The 21,319-nt window shown below is 40.2% G+C and overlaps 1 non-coding gene across 1 annotated transcript; it reads right to left on the bottom strand.

Moving 5' to 3' along the window:
• Positions 1-15,405: 15,405 nt before the first annotated feature.
• Positions 15,406-15,531, bottom strand: LOC114235386 (small nucleolar RNA SNORA25). The gene has a single exon (XR_003621592.2). It is a non-coding gene; the product is annotated as a small nucleolar RNA SNORA25 (small nucleolar RNA).
• Positions 15,532-21,319: the final 5,788 nt, after the last annotated feature.

Here is a 21,319-nt window from a genome sequence, read left to right on the forward strand (position 1 = left end):
TTTGGGGAGCAAAGAGTAGCAGCAACCACCCAGGGAAATTAGTGCTTTGGCTCACTGTGGAGCTCCCAGTGCCCATGGCAGGTCTATTCCTAACAGAAATGAGCTCTACAAGGCTCTGCTAAGTGCACGTCTGAAATTAAATCGCTTCCTTTTTCTCGTTTATGCTTTCCAAGAAAACTTCTTATTAGTTTTTGGTTTTTCAGGTAGCTTTCTGCATAGAAAGCTAATATAGATACCCTAGCTCATGTGACATTTCACTCATTTACAATGAGAAACCCAAGGGCATTCTAGAGTCTTTATCAGTTTCTATGATATTGATTAATGATGACAATGCTGAAGGCTGGGTCTAGACATTTGTTTACTAACAAAAATAAGGTTTCTAAGTTTGCAAGGTCAGAATCTCTTCTGATTGACCAACTGGCCTTCCTTTACACACTGTTTATCAACCTTTTTTTTGTATCACTTCCCTATGGAGCCTTTTAGACCTTTTATCCCCTAATTATTACTCTTTGAAATTTCATTATCACAGATACATTGAATATCTATATTTATATATATATGTTGTATGCATATCTGCAATCTATGCCTCAAGAGTAAAATTTTTTGTTCCTCCTTCTAAGAATCAATTTTTGCCCCCTGGGTGTCAATATTGTCCCTTTGGAGAAATATGCTCTCGAAATATTCCAAAGTTGATCTCTGTCTTACAATTAAACTTCAACCTATGCAACAGAGTTTTCAGAAATTCCAGTATGCCTTCATTTTAGCAGGGGTGGGGAATGTCTGGCCCATGGGTAGTAAAAGGCCCATGAAATCATTTGGTCTGGCCCTGCTAAGGCATTAGGGCTGAGTTAATTAAATGTTTGACCAAAGATAGCAGGCTAATTTTTAAGTTGATAATTTTGTATGGGCCACAAGTGATGTTATAAATATCCAAATGACCCTTGGCAGCAAAAAGGTTCCCCACCCCTGATTTAGGGGATACTCTTAGAGTGATGCTCTGAAAACAACCACGAAATTATATTTATTTTCTTTGTATGGAATAAACTGTTATCTATACTCAAGCATGTGAACTTGCAGGTGCTGACTTTTTATGAAATCAACTCAGGTGGGCCCCTGTGTGTCTTGCTCAAAGTCACTGGCAAAATGGAAAGGACCTGTTATGTCTCATTGCTAGTTCCCAGCTACCAGATCCACACATAAGTCTTTCTGGACTTTGTAACTTTACTTTGGCATCACTGATATTTATATTTATTAAACATCTCCCTGTCCATTTTTCTGGGACAGAAGTCTATTAATTTCATCCTTGTTCCCAAGTACAATAGCTATTCTTTTCTCTATATTTTTGTTACTGCTTCTCTTCTTGCCTAAATGTTATCCTCTTTTCTACCCATTGAAATTCAAGGCACATCTTTTTTTTTTGGTAAAGTGCTCACAGCCCACGGTGACCTCTTTCTTTTCTCCTTCAGCAGCTGAGAGCTTCTCTCTGTCTCTAGTGCTCATTGGTAAGTATTTATGCACTCCTCACGGACCTAGAATAGGACCCACACACAATGCACCAAAATGAGGAAGGAGGCTCTTTCCACTACTTTACCCATCACACATCAACAGCCAGTCACCTCAATCCCACTGAACAACAAAGAAGCTCAAGATAGACACTCCTAGTGATGCCAAGTTAATAGACAAATAAAAGCTAATTGCCTCCTGGGCTTTGTTATCTTTATAGACTCAGAGCCCCCAGCGCAATCTTTCACACACAGACTGTGCTCAGAAATAACTATTGCTTTGGTAAACGAATGTATGAATGAATCTACCTAATTTGCATGCCTCCGAGAAGGCCATGGCCCACATCCCAAAGCCCCGTGGAAATGTAAATGGCAAGCTCAGAGAAAAATGAAGACATTAGGTGGGAGATAAATATTAATCACATCTGGGTGACATTTGCCTAAACTAATAATGTCTCTGGATTTTTATTTCTTTTTAAAAAAAATAATGAGTGATTTATTCTAGGACCAAATCCTTAAGTTTCCCTATACCTGAAATTTTTGAATAATTATTTGTCACAAGTGTCTTTGACATGAAAACATTTGCCAAGAGGGCACAAGACTCAGGTGAGCCCCCAGTAACTGCTTTTGTATGTGGGAAAAGGTAATTGAGCTCTCAGCTCATGTGAAGAAGAAATTTCTAACAGTAAATGCTAGTCAAGGCCATAGCACACTTCCTTTGGAGATGCGTGCCCTGTCACTGGAAGTGTTGAACACGTTTGACCTCTTTGAAAGGAATCATTAGAAGGCATTCAAACAACAAAAGGGAGCAAGAGGAGACTGGATCACCGTTAAACTCTTGTTACTTGAGACTGTAATTCAGATGATTTGAAGGGGTTCAGAACAACTCTCCCCAGAATGAACCACTTTGGCATACAGACTATTCAGAACTGAAGACAATGCCCAAAAGACCCAGGAAGAGCTTTATATTTTTATTTTTTATCCCCCCGCCTCTTAACTGCCTAAAATAATTTAGATAAAGGGCCTAGTTCAGGAAGAGAACCATCATCAGAGATAACAAAAAGAGTAAGGGCTAAGTATGGTAAGCTTGTAGGGGAAGCTCAGCAGGGCCTGGAGATCAAATTCCTTTGTGTCCCATTTCATCTTCATGGCATGGCAGAGAGATGTCTTTTTCCTGTGAATCTGTTGTATACCACACATTTGCTCTTCCCATCTTCCTGTAAACGGTCTTCTTCCCCTTTAAAGTCCCAGATCCTAATCCCCTTCTTCTTAGTTCAGGATGGCATATAAGCCTCCTGACTGCCTGTGGGTCTCATCTTTTTCTGGGGCCCCCATATGTAAGTAATTAAATTTGTTTTTCTCTTGTTAATTTGATGATTAGACCAGCTGAAGAACTGAAGAACTGAGAAGGGTAGAAGAATATTTTTTCTCCCCTATTGGTTCATTCCAGTGCCACCTGGATAATTTATTGGGTGTCATGCTCAAACAGTCCAGGCCAATCTCTGAAGGTCCCTATTCCTTTACCTTCATGAGGACACAAGCTATGCTCTCAAAAATTGCCACTTCTTATGCTCATTCACAATAGAGAAAAATAAAAAAATAGCTTTTAAAAATTATTATTACTGCTGCAAAGAAAAGAGTTTGTTAAATTCTACCCTTCCCTACTCACAAAATTACCAATATGTTTTTCCCAGGTCTGAGGTTGCTGTTTTGATTACAAGCTATTTGAATATTACATTTCTTCCCAGACAGCAACTTTGTACTGTAGGCAAATTGAGCCATTTCATGTAAATATAGCCAATGTTTCAGCAATATTTTAATTACCAACTCCAATGGTTACTTGAAATTTTTTGTTAGGAATATACACTGAATTTTCTAGGAATGTAACTATAAGTAAGTCAACAGAAGATTGTATTTTGTTTTGTTCAGCACTTTACTAAAAATCATTTACCACTTTGGTAAACCATGCAATCAACAGCATTGCTTTTCACAGTGTTTGGCTTGCTAATGTCACATACTTGTATCAGTCCACATTTGTAGCTGTGAGAGTCATTGTGATTCTAAACCTGTGTGTGTATGTGTGTAAGTCATAATTTCAAAACAGCAATGCTAAGAAAAAGTGTTGATTATATTTAGTTAGATTGCTTCTATCAAATCCAAACACATTCATTACAAGTATATATGGGTTCTAGTATAACTGGACCTAGGTACTAAATAGTATCTATTGTAAATTGATTTTCTTTTATTTCCCTTTTATGTTTTATTTAGAGCATTAATTTGATTTTTATACATGTGTGCATCAACATTATGTTATCTATAAACTTTTATGGGGATATGAAAGGAGAACATTACAAATATTTGTTATGAAAAGGGGGATTTCGATCTAGTAAGGTTGAACTATGGATGAAGAAATGGCGATGTGTTGATGGTTGTTACCTAGATTATCAGTGCCACGGACCAGGGATCAGTTATATTCACCACTGTAGCCCTGAGGCTTAGGACAAAGCATCCCACCTAGTGGGGCTATTCACCTGCTTTACAGACATTTGCTGAGCACTGCTCTGAGTCAGGCATAGCAGGGATATGACCATGGATGAGACAAGCAATCAAGAAGTGAACAGATAATGACATACATAGATGGCAGTGATGTGCCAAGGAGGAAGATACAGGAGCAGAAGATAACTGGTGGTATAGGTAACTCAGAGAGCATGCCAAAGGCAGGCCTCTCTGAGAAGGTAACTTTCATACTAAGGCTGGATCCTGAGAAGGAATCAACAGTGAGAGAGCCAGCAAGAGCATTCAAAGCAGAAGGAACAGCAAATACGATGAACTGAGGCAAAATAGGGCTTAGTGTGATCTCAGGACACAACACTTGACATGTTGTTGGAGGATGGTGAGGAGGAGGAGAATTTGTCACCCCAATATATGCCTCTTTGGCCCAAGAATTATTTTAGGTTAATTATTTTTAAGAAACAGCAGACACAGAAGAAGCTCTGAAAACAGGAGTTACCCTTTTGTAAGAGACATGTAAATTTATAAGGGAAATCTTCATTTGTAAGTGTCTCTCTGGCTCTCTGGGGAAGAGGAGGATGACTAAATGTCTAGAAACTATCAATCATGAAGACAGACAATTAAATTTGCATCACAATCATATCCTTCTTTACACTGCTTTCCCATGACTGGTTTCACACCCTCCTTCAACATCTCTCTCTCTCTCTCTCTCTCTCTTTCTGTGTGTGTGTGTGTGTGTGTGTGTGTGTGTGTGTGTGTGTGTGTATCTTTAAGGTGATGGCTTAGGTCTTTTGGGGAAGTCACTCAGTTTTCCTGATATCCCTCCAATGTGCACAGGAAGTATATATGTTATTAAACTTGTCTTTCTCCTGTTAATCTGTATTTTTATTACAGAGTGTCTCAGCCAAGAACCTAGAGGGGAAGAGGAAAAATTATCTTTCCTTCCTTCAGTGGTGATGGAGATAACAGGGGATTTGAGTGATACAAGAAGATGAGTTAACAGAGGCAAGCAAGGGTCAAATCCTACTTGGCCTCATAGGTCCTGGTAAATTATTTGGATTCTACTCCAAGCACAATGTGAGATTACTGGAGTGTTGTTCTAGGGAGAAGAAAAATGAGGAAAGAACGCCATAGGAAACATAATATGAACTCACTTTACACAAGCTGCTAAATTTGTTAACATTATGAAGGTTGACGCATTAGGAAATGGTCCTACTCTTGCTTTAACTAGCCTGGGAACTTTAACTTTTGAACTTCTTAGTTCTGCATCACTGCCTGGATAACCATTTCATTGTGTGTCCATACCTGGATATACACCAGTCCTCCAGATAATCCTCTGATGACCCCTTGAAGACCTCACATATCTGGACCACCTGACATCCACTGGGTATCTATTATTCAGACCACTGTACTTGACCAGACCTCCTTGAGCCCATCTTGTAGACCACCTGTTATTTATCATCCAGACCCCTGACATCTGACTAATAACAATCTTAGGCCAATCCTAGGGCTAAGAATGCAAGACTGCCCTGGCCAGGGTGTCTCAGCGGTTAGAGTGTCGGCTCACACACCAAAGGGTCATGGGTTTGATTCCCAGCCAAGGGCACATACCTGGGTTACAGGTTTGATCCCCAGCCATGGTCAAGGTGCATGTGGGAGGCAATCAATTCATGTGTCTCTCTCACATCTATGTTTCTCCTTCTCTCTCTCTCTCTCTCTCTCTCTCTCTCTCTCTCTCTCTCTCTCTCTCTCCCCTCCCACCCCCTCTCTTCCACTCTCCCTCTCTCTAAAAATCAACGGGAAAAAAATATCCTCTGGTGAGAATTAAAAAAAAAAAAAAGAATGCAGGACTGATATTTCTCCAGAATGCACTATTTAGATTCTTAACTGTTGTTTCTTCTTTGAAACACTTCTGGGGTTTTACCTAGCTGTGTTTCCAGACCTTTCAATAAATTTTTATCATTTATTTCTAGCAAAGCCTCCAGGCCCTTTTTGAGTTTGTTCGACAGAAATATGATCTAGTTTTCATTTTTAAAAGATGAATCTGGCCATAGTGAGGAGAACGGACAGACTATTGGCATTCAACAGCTGCTTAATAAATAAATGCCCAAATCCATCCATCCATGCATGGATGAATAAATCTATGAAGTCAGTGGTGCAGAGAAGGCCAAGGGGTGCAGCCCTGTGCAGTGGCTCACACTGCTCCCTCTCCCTCTTCCACCTTGCCCATTAGTCCTTTCTGGTGCCTCCAGTTCCTCACAGGAGAACAATAAGCCTTGAAGATCCCCCTCCAGCTCTGAAATAATTCAGCAGCTCCTGCCAACCCACCCTCCTGCCAAGGCTTTCTGGCTTCCAGCAGCTGAAAAGAAAAGCTGCTGAATGTGGCTGCTGTTTATCATCCTCGGCTTGGCATTCTGTCTGCAGCTGGGGCCCTCTCTACAAGACCACTCAGCATCTCGGAGCTGACTAATTTCCATGTTGATTGCAAAGCTGGAAATGTATACACTTGTCATTCTTATTCTTGGCCCAAATGCTTCGTGCTGACAGTAGCTCTGACGATGGGGCACTGACACCACTTGCTAGTTATTGTCTGATGTGCAATTGACACAAGTGGGTTTACGAGGATGTACAATTTGATAATCAGACCCCATCTGCAAAGCAATCACGAGTCACATTATGGAGGAAATGCAAGGAAAAGCTGGGGATGTGGCTCTTACTTTTGACTTCCCTTAGCCTAGCAAAGATTGTGCAAGGAGAGGTTGCTGTGCAAAATACATTAATATATTTTTAAATATATAATGAGCAAATGTTAGTGCTTTGAATGTATACAAGGACAGCAAGTAGCAGACTGTAAAGTGAAATGCTTTCATGTATAGGGTTAGTTTGTGAATGTAATGTAAAATATGAATGTCAAGTTTAGAATAGTACCTAACACATATTAGGAGCTCCATAAATTTTAGCTACTCTTACTATCTCTCTTATTACTCCACCTCTCTAAAGCCAACCATACCCGGCAGGTGCCCTACATACAGCTTTCAATCTAACCATCTACTCAAGATACCTTTTATCTCTGTTTTCTTTGATGAAAAATGGGATCACAAACTACAAAAGTTTTTTTTTTTTTTCAAATTTCTCCCCTCCCTCCCCCCAGTTAAAATGTATCATGGAGATTCTTATTCGTATCAATATACAGATCTACAGCATTGATAGTTGCACAGTATTAATTTTATGGATGGGCCAGAACTTATTCACTATTCTTCAGCTGATGAACATTTAGGTTGCCTGTGACTTTTCGCTTCTACAAATAATGTTGCAGTAAACTCCTCTGTCACTGTATCTGCATGTCCCTCATACTTTCTCTACAGGATAGACTCTGAAAAACACAAGATCCTCTCAGCTGTATATTTGTAAAAACTCTAAGTGCGAAACAGGGTGAGTGAGGGCTGTTTCCACAAAAGAGATGAATTCCAGAAGTTTAGGAAGTCCCCTAACTCCTCACTGAGAGTACCCACATGCACAGTGAAAAAGACAAATTCCCAGGTCCTCTGATTCCAAACCCAGAGCTTTTTGTATTGCATGAGATAGGGTTAATCTCGCCAGGTATCTGATAACCTCTGTAGCCTGCCCAGTCTCTCATGTTGAAAACCCTAGTAGACTTATGAACTTCATTTTCAGATGGGCCGGATAAGCCTGACTATAAACTGACTACACAAAGCCAAAAGGGTAAGGGGACCAGAGGAGGGACTTCTACTCTTGCAAGTTCTTTGGCTAGTCTAATAAGACAGATGAACAGGAGGGGAAAAAAAGCAATTTTAATTTCACATGTACTGGGGTTCCCTAAGAATATGAGGCCCAAAGACAATCAGGCAATTGAGGCTTAGATGCCATCCAGAGATAAGAGGAAGTTGGTAGAAGTCAAACTTTAAAAAGGAAGAAGGCAACTCACAAGCATATGGGAAAACAAACGTTTGCTAAACAAATGTCTGAAGACAGTGGGGCACAGAGAGGACTTCCAACAAGCTTGCCTTGCTGAGTCCCCCCAGCCAACCACAACTACCTAGTCCACATTAGCTGTGGTTATCTCTGGTGATCACTCTTTCTCCTGGGACAGGCCCTCTTTCTAAATTCTTTTAGGAGGTTTGTAGAAGGTGGATAAAAAGCTCTTCCTAAGCCTTATGTGTTTAAAAAATATTCAGCCTAAAATGATCCTCGCACCAAAGAGTCATAGCCTTCCTCATAGCCTCCTCCCTCATAGCCTCCTCCCTCATAGCCTCCAGTGCAATTTATCCCTGCTCACAGGAAGATCCCCAATCCTTAAGCAGGGGTTAAAGAGAACATTTCCTGAAAACTCAATATGGAAAAAGCACTGAACAGAGGACTAAAAGGAAGCAAAGTTGAGTCAGATACCGTGGCGTGATCTTGCCTTGAGTTGCTTTACAGTCTAAAAGGTAAACAAGATATACATGAGCAATTAAAATATGAGGTAAATTACCCAAGAAATGTGACAAGTCACAGGCTTTAAGGGCTTAGAAAGGTTGGATATTAAAAACCACAGCTTACCTGTTTTTACCTTTATCCCATAAGATTTCCACCACCATGTCCCTACAATTAATTAGGTAATAACCTCAAGCATTATTAGAACCCCTAAATCCAACCACAGAATAAGCATTTACTCATGGATGGACAGCAACCTTAAACTCAGCCACATATTTTTAGCCTTGTCAGTCAATTTGTAAATAAAGGTTACAAGGTACAAAAGCTGTTGGTTAAGTGCTTAAAGAAGATGGTTTATCCCTAAGGTTAGATTTTTTTTTGTATCAACTTTATATCATATTCTGAAAAATATTTATCCAAGTGCATTACACAAAAATTTCTATTTAGTACATTGTAATTATGACATTTTTGACAAAACAAAAGTAGCTCCGATGCTTGTCTCACAGATCACTATCAAACTAGAACACTATGTTTTCACAGCATTTATTGTTCACTCTCCTAGGGCCTTTATGCGATAGTTTGAATCCATAATGTTACAAATGAAATTCTGTTTCTTTTTGGTGTTTGTGGTCATTTAAATACCATAATCAGGCAAAAGGACAGATGGAGTTTTCCTTAGACTCAGATAACCAGCATGAGTCCCTTTCTCTTCTCTTCTCTTCTCTTCTCTTCTCTTCTCTTCTCTTCTCTTCTCTTCTCTTCTCTTCTCTTCTCTTCTCTTCTCTTCTCTTCTCTTCTCTCTCTCCTCTCCTCTTCTCTTCTCTTCTCTTCTCTCTCTCTCTCTCTCTCTCTCTCTCTCTCTCTCTCTCTCTCTCTCCTCTCGCCCTTTTGTAGAGATAAAACTAAATACTAGAAGCTTCAACTATCTTTGCTATAAATCAGTGTTACTTATTAAGGGATTGAACTTGTTGGCTATATTACTCATAGCAATTTCAGATACAATCTTGATTACTAGTGTTCTTTGAAATTCTGATTTTTTTCAAGACTGATACTATTAACATTTATTCAGTTTTCCAGATGGAAACAATCCAGCTCAGAGGACTGATGCTTTATCCTTCTACCTACTGCTCAATCATTAATTAAACTATAGAAAAGGAGGAGGTGGAGGAGAGGAACGTACATTCATTATCACCAGCATCTTAGTTAATAACGACTCATTCTAGGACATCAAAATAAAATATTTCCTGAAACCTTGCAAGCATCTGTGAGTTTAACAAGAAAAAAAAATAATAAAGGAACAATTTGATTGGTTCAGTGTAAATGAATCAGAAACATATGTCTTGGGTTTTTCAATATGGGAACATGGCTGGCAAAATTCACTTAAGCTGTTCAGAGCCCATGGGACTTGAAAAGGAGCTTGGCAGCCTGAATATGTATCTGTGCTGTCCGGTAAGCAATGCAAATAACTCTTAAATTAAGCCCAGATTTTTCCCCCGTGGGCCAGGAAACCTAACTGCATAATAACAGCTTGCATTTTCATAGTTATGATTTTCCTCTTCAACAATCCTGAAATGCTGTGAGCAATGCATCCATTTTTCCTCTCCCTCCTTGTATAGGAAGATGTTTGCGTATGGCAGAACAAGCATGAAAAACTTATATGCATACATTATATATATACACACATATTAATCTTGTGTGTATATAGACAAAGTAAATGACATTCAGTTAAGCTTAAATTTCAGATAAACAACAAATAATATTTTCATATATGTATACCTCATGCAATATTGGGGTCACATTTATATTAAAAATTGTATTTAGGATATGCTTGTACTAAAAACTACTTGTTGTTTATTCATAATTCAAATCTAACTGGGTATTCTGTATTTGCATTTCCTTTGTCTGGCAACCCTGGTTCTTTTGCTTCCCCCAAACTAGATAAATGAGACATCAAATGTAGTTTTTGAATTAGAGAAGTGTGTCTTTCTTCAATGGGAAAAACATCTAGAATAAGGCAAAGGCTGGAGGTGACTGAAACTCTTCATCAATTATTGGGATCAGAAAAGAAAGGCATCCATGATTTCTGAAAAGGACACAACTTTGGTTTTATGAACAAGGCTCTACTCAGGCTCTGCTAGAAGCCCCTTCCTACTTTCAATAATTGTGGACAGTTAAGTAAGCTTAGAAGGAAATGGTGCACATATTCTATTTGGAGGACTTACTATGAAGGCAGAGCCTAGGAGGCCACTGCCCACCTTAGTGGGAGAAGAGAAGGGCAAACTGACAGGTGTATGGGTACTCAAGGGAGACTGGTGTTTGCAGAGGGCTGCAGGCTAAATAAAGGTCAAGAGTCCTCGTGAATCCCTTACCCTCTACTTGTTATGTCCTTGGTTCTTAGCACAGTGCTTGCCAATGTGAGTACTCAGTATCTATTTGTGGAGTAAATGAATAAATGGACTCTCTTGTCTATAAAAGCAGAAAAGTGGAACCAAGTCATGTAGAACTGCCATGCTTCGAATCAAGTCCTGTTTGGAACGAGGCCTAAGTTTCTGAAGCTGCATCTCTTACCTTCAGTGAAGAAGCAGGTGTCAAAGCAGGCAGAGACCCAAGCACACCTCATCTACATGAGCCAGAACTCACCCACTTCTCTTCTGCATTGAGGTTCAAATGAGATTTAATTTAAAAATGGTTCACTGCAAAGATTAAATAGTTGTCTAAATATGTTTACGATTTAGGAGAAATATGTCCGTTCTAAGTTTTTTACCCCATCCACAGTCTAGTCTTCTCAACAAAATGATGCACACGTTTGCTCACAGCCAGCTGGAGGTGACTGAGAAGACACAGATCTAAAGAACAGAAAGGGAGCCTGCAGAAGGACTTCTCACTCTGGTCTCCAGTTTCCCCAAACGGTTCATCTCAGTAACAGCACGTCTTGCCTGGAGTGATAATTACTCGTCGAATCCCAGTACAAAAATGAGGAAGAATAATAATCCTGTGCAGTCTCTCCAGCAGTTTGTCATACTGAAAATGCGGCCTAATTGATTCTGCAAATGCACCGAGGGAATATAAAGCCGTAATCAGTTTCTCTGTAATGTTTATATCTATAGTGACGGAAGTCTAATTGCAAAATTTATCATTATGAAATAAACCATAGAGAGCACAGGTATACATGGCAATCAGTAGGAGGGTGTTCCTAGATTTTGTGTAAATCACTGTTGGCATTTTTTGTTCGGTACACAAATCAGCCTGGAGCAAGCTCAATTTTGACCGTGAACAACTGTATTCCAGTTGCCATGCTACGTATTTCAATGATCTACACAATGTATCAGGTATGGCATTTCTGTCCCCACCTCCACCTCCAGGAAATTTCTGCCTGTCTCTGGCTCATCAGCTCAGGTGAGGATCTTACAGGGGGGCTACCTTGAAAGTGCCCTGGAGCCATGCTCTGGTCTGAGCAATAGGCTTCAATGGCTGCCCGTTGGCACAGAAGAAACTCAAGCTGCTCAAGGTCCTTATCCTCAGCAGCTTCTCCTTTGGTCTTACCGTGTACCCATGACTTCGCAGCCCTGTCAGATTATGTGCCAGTCACTGAAAACTCGATTATCTTTTTTCTTCCCTTGTCCTTTCTTCATTTCTCTGAATCCTCGGGTTTTTATGTGCATATTAAAATGTCTATATTTAACCATTTTGACATCAGGCATGCTTCTAAGCACATATCTGTCATTAAAAGTAGGGCAGCAGATTTCCAATTTGGGGAGGACAAAGTAGATGTATTTTCCTCCTATGTCTCCTGCTAAGGACTTTATATTTAAAAACAAAAACAAAAAATAAGAAGACTCTGAAAGGTGAGCAGAAGGCAGAGCAGATAGGGAACTGTGCCCAGAACAATGAGTTCTGTGGGTTTTCTTTTGGCCTCATATATCCCAGACTGGGTGCTGGAGAAGCCTCTAACTGGGAAACACAAAAACCCAAAGCAATTAATAGTCCTAGGTGGTCCCAATAGCCAGGCAACAAGCAGAATAGTCCTGCGTCATACTGAAGATGTTGGATGTCTGCTGCTCTTTGTGTCTAACCTGGGCAAGGCTCTATAACCTAAACCAGAGATGGCGAGTTCAAAGCATTTATGCCGCTGCTCTTCGCTCTCACACCCAGGGAAGACATTACTAATTGAATGTGACTCCTTGCTGCCAATCAATCATAGCTGTCATTCAAGAAGAAGCCTATTGGTCAATCCTTGTTAATTTGCCTTTTGACAACAAGTCTTTCAACAAAAATTTCCGTTTGTATATTGTGATTTAATGTCTTTGATGTATCAAGCAATGGGGAGACAGACAGCCGATATTAGGGGGCTTAGTGTCTGCCTTGGGGGCGGGCATGCTGCAAGCTCTGAAAGAAAGGCACAAGCCTCGAGGGAAATATAACAAGTGAGAGGTTGCATGTTACTAATAGACTTGGGGAGTCTTCCCGGTGATGTGTCCAGGGGGAGAGGACTTAAATTGCCAGAGATGAGAGCAAGAGCATTCTGTACCCCAAGCAAAGGCAATAAATGTAGGGAATGTATGGTGCACACAGGAACAAAGAATGCTTTACTTCGATGGTGCACAGGGAGTTCTGAGGAAAATGGCTGGAGAGAGAATTTAACAGGAAAACAGGGGCCACAATCAGAGGACTACCATCAGAGGAGGTCAAGACACCTGTGCTTGACCTCCCAGCATCCATACGTGACAGACTCACAGACACATCCATTTCAAAGCCAGAAGAGACGTCAAGGAAATGACCTTCTCTTTGCTTTTTACACAGAGACATGTTACAAATGAGAAAACTGAGAGTCGAAAAGGCTAAGTATCTGGATCAAGTTCCAGACCCCGGATGAAACCCAGGGGCCCTGCCATTTATTAGACAGCATGTTCTTTCCAGTTCCCAGCATCTGCTCCGGGCACAGCAGACAATCAAGATCACCACCGCTCCTCTGCTTGAATCACACTTTCCCCAGACGCTTCGCCAATGGTGACTATTCCCTCATAATTCAAGTCTCAGCTCAAAAGCCACCTCCTTGGGGAGCCTTCTCTGACCATGCTGTCTGCACTAGCTCTCTCATCACCGCCCATCCCTGCAGCCTGATCTTCTTCACAGCATGAACCGCTTCTTTCATTTATCAATTTATTTTTTTGTTTGTCTTCTCCTTTCAAAAATAAACTACAGTCTTTCTTTCTGCTTCTGCCAAGTTTATATCTTGGATTACTAGCACTATTCTAAACCTAGGAAAAAGCAAAGGAGAGAGAAAGAGAGACAGGCTGGAAGCTTATGAAGGACAGAGATGGAGAGAAGAAATTTACAAAGAAGTTAATACAGGTAAACTAGTTTATTCAAGAAACTGTGAACACCCACTGTTGTTGAAACACTGTGCCAGAGAGGAATGAGCAGACAGGAATGATACAGTCCTTGCTCTCAAAGAGGCTGCAATCCAAGGGTGAAGTTAAAATGTACCCAATTCACTTACCAGATAAAAATAAAAGTACAACGAGGATTAATGCAAAGAATGACAACTACAAGCTGCTCTGAGAGCAAATGAGAGCAAGACTTGACCTTATTGGGAAGAGCTGTGATTTGAGGGTAGGTATGAGTAAATGAGGTGAAGAGAAGAAAGTATGCAAGGAGAAGGGAACAATATCTCAGCAGTGGAGTGTTACACGTCTGGTTATGTTACGGCTAGTGGTCTCCACGCAGCTTAATGCCCCTGACACTCTGGGACACTGCCAGTCTAGCAGGGTTCCTGGTCATATGAGGAAGACATGAGCATCAGCGATGTCAATTAATTACCATTGTTCACACTAGAATCATTATTAGTTAGTATCAGAATTAACACTGACTAGCTAAAGCAGCTTTATCTGTCTGCAGAAGAATTTTAATTTGCATGCTTTATGACACTAATATTTGTACAGTAGCCAGTAGATAGCTTTGAAAGTCAGTTTTTCTCTCCATTCTTTTAATGCAATGTGGGAAGTAATTCGATTTTTATCCCCGTTCTCCCCCGAGAACTTCTCTTTCCTCTGGGCATTGTTGTTTTCTTTTCACATTTCCACTAATTTACTTGCTTATTAGTTTATTAGCATTTGCTAAGTCCACTATGGGCAAGGTCCATGGCAGGAACTACGGGGAATTCTAGCTTTCAGGAATCAGACATGTTCACAGGCTGAACAATCTCTTTTCTTTTACATAGAGGACAAACATCCTCCTCTACTTGCCATTCCCCAAACACACATGCTGTTCCAGGTCTTTATGCATCGGACCTGCTATTTCCTTGGCTTGGCTTTTCTTCCTCCTTTTATATACACCAGATAATCTTTACGACTGGGTTAAATTCTACCACGTTTTTCAAAGCCACAAGTCTCTCAGGATTATTTTGATTGCACCTGACAAAAGAAACCAATTCTAACTAGCTTATGCATAAAAAGGAAATTTATTATCTTCATAGGTGAACAGTCCCAGGGGAAATCTGGCTTCAGGAATAGCTTGTTTTAAGACAAACTAATGTCACTAAGAACCAGGTCTTTTTTTTCTTTCTTACTTTAGTTCTTCCTCTACATAAATTCCAGGCCCTGTAAATTGTTAGTTTCACATCTTATAGGGCAAAAAAAAAAAAAAAAAAAAAGTATTGCCTCATAAGTCTCAGAGGAAGGTTTTATTGTTTTCCATTTACCTGTACTATGTCTCACAACCATTCTTGAACCTGTTACTATTTTTGTGGGAATGGAAGGTTCTGATTAGGCAGACCTCTCATATGATAGTCTTGCTGAAAGGGGGTCTCAGGAACCTGGGATCTCAGGAGCCTGGCTAAGATGTTTATACATAATCCATAGCAAAAGAGAACCATCAAAATTTGCAGACAGGAGGAATGACTTGACCAAATGAGCAGGTCAGGAAAATTGTTGTTTCATCTTTTATTTTTTTAATTTTATCTTATATCTCCTCAGGAAAACATAGCACTATTGGGTGTCTGTTACATCCTATGGACAACTTCAATCTCAGGTCACAGCATTAAGAGCTCCTGGTTTTGGTCCCATAAGCTCTCTTGTTGCATCTTATAAAAGAAGAATGGAGGGGCATAGTGAAGGGGAGCAGAGGAGACTCGCGGGAGAGGAGCAGTAAGGAGGCTGGCACCTTAGGTTCAGAGGAAGATAGAAAGGGTTTGAAAAAGGCTAATGGAGACGGAAAGGACAATCAGATCCAAAGTCTACAGTACTATGAATGTGCCATCATGCCGGGTACTGGAAGGTTACTGAAGGATTAATAGGGTTATCCTCTGCCTGAGGAAATTTAGGGAGGAGTAAGATTTGGTTTCATTTCTATAAGCCCAAATAAGTAATATGAGATAGAAAAATAGCTAGAGAATTTCAGAACACAGAGACAAGAGGGGTGGTTCTTTTTGAGGGGATCCAGGAAGACCTCAAAGAGAGACTAAAATAATTTAGGGTGTGGTTTTAGTTCAGTAGACAGAAGAAGAAAAATAGATTTCAGAGGTCACAACCTCAAATGCCCATGTCTCCAGAACAATGGGATTTTGATGTCTGCCTAAAATTATAGTGTAGCACGTCCGGTTCCTTGGTATGATTTTTGCATCTCTTTGTTTTCAGCCAGAGCCAACTCAACACCCTCTACAAATTACTCTGAGACCTGTAGACCTGTTCTGGAGTGGTTAATGAAGATGGTAATGAGATCGGGTTGAACTCTGATCCCAGAAAGCCCCCTGTAGACACCTTGACCTCCTTGTAGTCTGTGATGCCACTCACTACTACCCTTTGTCAGTTTTCCCATTGCATTCTTTGACAGTTTTCAATCCTAATAACAGTGTTCACATCCAAGCCTATTTTATAATTAATCTTACAGGCAGGCTCCCTTCAAACTCTATCACACAATTCCCTGAGATGCCAACATATAACACACAATGCATTTATTTCACATATTATGATTACAATTCTATTAGAAAACCAGTTAAGGATTGCTAACATTTTTATCCTCATAACTCTAAGGAGCATATCCATTTATATTCATAGCTGTGGGGCTGATGGCTTTGTTAGGAAATGAGGTTATAATTACCAGTAATTTTTCTAGAATCACAGAAACAAAATATTTTACAGTGGGAAGGGGGCTAAGAGATTATCTGATAATAACACTAATATTTGTTCAACAGTTTTAAACCATTCTCATTTGCTCCATGGAATACTCTGGGCAGGAATTGCCATCATCATTCTGCAGTTGAAGGAATGGAGTTTTAGAGAAGTAACATGACTTGCTCAAGGTGACACAACTAGCTATTGGCACATGAGCCTGGAACCCAGGTCTTCTGATCCTTAGATTTCTACTAGTCTAAGTACTCCACTGTGAGTACTTTAGTGTGGGGGTCTTTAAAGTGTGAACATTCTTAGAAGGTTGTTAAAATCAAACATCAGGGGACTGAGAAGTATAAATATTTGAAGCATTTGGGTATTAACAAATTTGGGAGAGATGGAATTATAGCCAACAGGGAGAGTGTATGCCTAGTTAAAAGGCAACAACACAAAACATAATCCAAAACACTCTTCTGGCTGAATATATCATGTATGGAAACTGATTGTGCCTTCAGGCTGCCAGACTATGACCCTTTAACAATTAAAAGGAAAGTCACTCAGTTCTGATTCCTTCAACCTCTAAGATTCTTCTATTTTATTTATCTTTGTGAGAATTTTTGATAATTTTCTTCCTTTACTTCTTTGCCAAATACTCAAATCTTCAGGTTTTTATATGTGATTTGCAGAATCACATTTATAACATGGAAGCTTTTAGGCATATGGTTATCATGATCATCAAGAGGCAGAGTTGAAATTACTATAGGAACTCAGAAAAGGGAGGTTTTCCTGGGGGCTGATGTGATTAACAGAGCCTTCCAAGACAAGATGGTACTTCAGTTGAGATTTGAAAAATGGGTATCTCTTGGCCCAGCCAGTGGTTGAGTGTCGACCCATGAACTAGGAGGTTATGGTTCGATACCTGGTCAGGGCATGTTTTTCATTTCCCTCTCCCTTCTTCTCTCTGAAATCAATACAAATGTACAAAAAATGGGTAGTTCTTCATTAATGATAACATTCAACTAGTGGTATCTTCCATGGAGTATGAAGGTAAAAGATATTTGGGTCAAAAAATATGCAATTGGTAGAGAAAATAAAATAATCTCTTTAAGAAGGTATAGAGCAGAGTCCATGATGGCAACCATAGATGGCCCTAATGTCAGATTTCTCTGTTCTCCTCTTTTGTTTTGTTTTGACAAATTATTAGATGTGGCTGCCATGAAACCCTTAGTGACTGTAGGCAGTTGCCACCTCGGGAATGTTAGTGTGGCAGCATACTCTCAGGAGCTCCTAGCCGTTTCTGCTTGCTTGGCTGACATAGTGTGCTGGCTTCATGCAAGCTGCTGATCTCCCTGTGAGGCCAGGGCCCCTTACATAAGCAGGGAAAAGAGCAAAACTCTATCACACAGAACCAGAACTTACCTTCAAAACTGTGTACTCCCTACAGTTACTACTATGAATCCTCCTGCCCCCTCAGAATCTGTGTCCCACTGGCCTTGAATTATATGATTTTCAGTTTGATACCCTGACGTTTAAAAGGCTGTAAAGTCTTTTAAAAAAACATTGATCACATAGTTTAGTCCATGCCCCAAGTAACTTACATGGAAATACAGTCCAAAGAGTCAAAATCAAATTTTAATCATTATAATTTTTGAAGTCTCCCCTGGGACATTAAAAGAAGACTCAGTTTCTGTTAACCTTCTCATATGACCCTTGCTCCTCTCCCAGCCTCTCATAGGCAGTGTGCACGCAATGCTCTTACAGTCTGAGGGGCGTCTCTTCTTTTTCTTTTTATATTATGTCAGTGATTCTAACAAATTTTATTAAGTCTTTCCTCTCCTATTTCTTTATTCTGGTTTCATCTTTTTTAGCCTATTAATTTACTTCTACAAAATATTGAGACTCAGTATGAAAAGGCAGGACATTCTTCCAGGGCAGTATGGAATGGATTACGGAGAGACAACGCACTTGGATTTTACCATAGCTGCCAATGCTTTTATAGAATTGCCTATTTCTATAGAGTTAGCTCTTTAAAATATGATACATAATGTAATAAAAATCAACATCATTTTATCTTCCAGCAGCTCAAAATTAATTAGACACTAATTAAAATAATTTCTCAATGCCTCATTCCACTGTGAACATGGGCAATGAAGGTACCATTCTGTATGCAAGATCCAGAGGTTGGAAATCACACATTTAAACATGGGCAGTGTGTATCCAGCTCCAAGCATTGCTGGATAGCTGTCTGAATTGGAAATGATCTCAGAGACTACCAAGCCCTGTGTTTCTCACCTTGGAGCATATGTAATCCAGGGGTGCACCAGAGGATATACAAAGCTACAAGGAAACAGTTGACAACATTACGGAGAAAACAACAGTATTCAACAGTGAGTACAGGATTTAACAAGTAAGTTTTAGAGTAAAACAAGCAGAGATACATTTTTTTCAATAAAATAAACAACTGGAAGCCATTTTTAAGATATAGAAATTGATATTGATATTTTGCATTGGACCACAGCAGAATATGTCGCCTCCCCCCCCCCCCCACACACACACACAACACCATGACTAGAGTGTATATTCACACCTTCTTCATTTAGGACAGTGGTGTCCAGATCTATGTATGCACCACCATAACTCGGGGGTGCGATTTAAATGACAGTGCTCTGATGCAGTGGATCTCAATCCCCACCTCAAACATAGTGGAATCAGAATCTCTGGACAGAGTGCCAGGGCATTTGGGTTTCCTTTTTGTTGTTACTTGTTTTATTTTTAAACTTAAAGTTCCTTGGCCCCTCTAATGTGAAACCAGCATGGAGAACCCCTGACACAGGAGGTACGTTGGTAGGTCCAACAGAAAAGCACTGCAGAGCTAGTTTTTCCTCTTCTATCTAAGGCACCTAATGCTCGGAAATAGGAAGAAATTCACTCAGGTCACATAGCACCTTACTGTCAGAGCTGAAACTAGAATGCAGATTTTCTGATGTCTATGCAGTGGTTCTTCTCTCCATTACGTTTGTCATCACAGCAATTATAGTTGGCTAGTGTCAATTTTATAGATGTTAGCTACACGATGGCTATTTAGAAAAAGAATCTCAAGTCTAAACCACTGAAGAAAGTATTTTCCTATATAATAATTAAGGAACTAGGGGTATGTGGACTGATCCCCACAGATTATTTCCAAGGAAATAGCTTGTCTTAGAAGAAGCAAATATATCCACATCCTATATAATAAAAGCCTAATACGCTAAGTGTCTGACCATTCATTCGACTGTTAGACCAGTCGCTATGATGCACACTGACCACCAGGGGGCAGATGCTCTAACCAGTAGGTTAGCTTGCTGCTGGGGTCCAGTCCACTAGGACTGGGTGAGATGGACCGGACATGCTCTGGAGCCCTCCGGCGGTCTCTCCCAACCCCTGATAGTGCACCTGTGGAGTCCTTCAGCCTGGCCTGCACCCTCTTGCAATCCGGGTCCCCTTGGGGGATGTTGGAGAGCCGATTTCAGCCTGATCCCCACAGGCCAGGCCGAGGGACCCCACCAGTGCACAAATCTGTGCACCAAGCCTCTAGTTTATAAATGTATACATTTATTTTTTAAACATAATAAACATACATTCAGGCACAACCCAATGCTAGAAATCCCAAGGAAAGCAAAGAGGGTCATAATTTCCCAGGACTGTCAAGGAGGGTCATAACATCCCAGGACTTTCCTAGTCCAGTGGAAATTCAGTTGAGGCAAGGTAGAATGAAGGACCTATAACTCAGATGAAACACAGATGCTGGGGGATCAATAGGAGAGGAATGATGCTTTAGGTTGGGGCGCCAACAATGTTTCAAAGAAAAGTGGGCTTTGAACTTGATTTTGAAGACTGAAGAGCATGTAATTTGGGTTGAAGGATTGTGTATATCCCACCTAGTCAAAGAAAAGGTGGGGATGGGAATATGAAGGCCACTCAGTGGAGCTACATTTCACAAAAGGTTTTGCTCTCAAACAGGGATAGTGAATGCTGTCTTTTAAATGCACTGCAGTTTTGTACAAGCTTGTGCCTATATGAGACTCATTATAAATTTAGAAAAAAATCACCCACAGAGTAAGATACATAGTACATTATGTAACCAAACGCATACAATCATTCTTATGTACAAGTATAGGAAAGGAATGCTGAGCAAGTCTAAAGAACAAAAGAGGAAATCTATGACTTTCTGGTCATTCAAATTGGACTACCTTTAAGATAAGATTCTTAGCAGGGTGGTAAATTCCAAAAGGTTCTTGCTTGCCAGAAGGATTTATGATTCTACTAGAGTCCTGATGCATGAAGATTCATGCAAGAATGAGCCTTTCTTCCCCTGGCTGCTGGCACCGCCTTCGCTCTGGCCCCGAACAGCATGACCTGCCCCCAGCCCTTTGGCACCTGTGTATGCAAATTAACCCACCATCTTTGGTGGGTTAATTTGCACACTCACTCCTGATTGGCTGGTGGGCATCATGAAGGTACGGTAAATTTGCATCTTTCTCTTTTATTAGTATAGATATGGTGCACATTACAGTAATGTTTGCTGTGGTACAGTTTAAATGAGGTAGAAGAGTCATACTTTGCTCAAGAAAGTCCAATTTAAAGTTCTCCTATGAGATATATATATATTGATGAATAATAAGGGCTGATCCTAGGGTGTGTGAAGCACCAATGAACATTCAGCAATCATATGCCTCATAATCTATGCCAAGGAATAAATACAGAATGTGCAGAACAGAAGGCATG

Source organism: Eptesicus fuscus, chromosome 6, assembly GCF_027574615.1.
Source record: "Eptesicus fuscus isolate TK198812 chromosome 6, DD_ASM_mEF_20220401, whole genome shotgun sequence".
Lineage (NCBI taxonomy): Eukaryota > Metazoa > Chordata > Mammalia > Chiroptera > Vespertilionidae > Eptesicus > Eptesicus fuscus.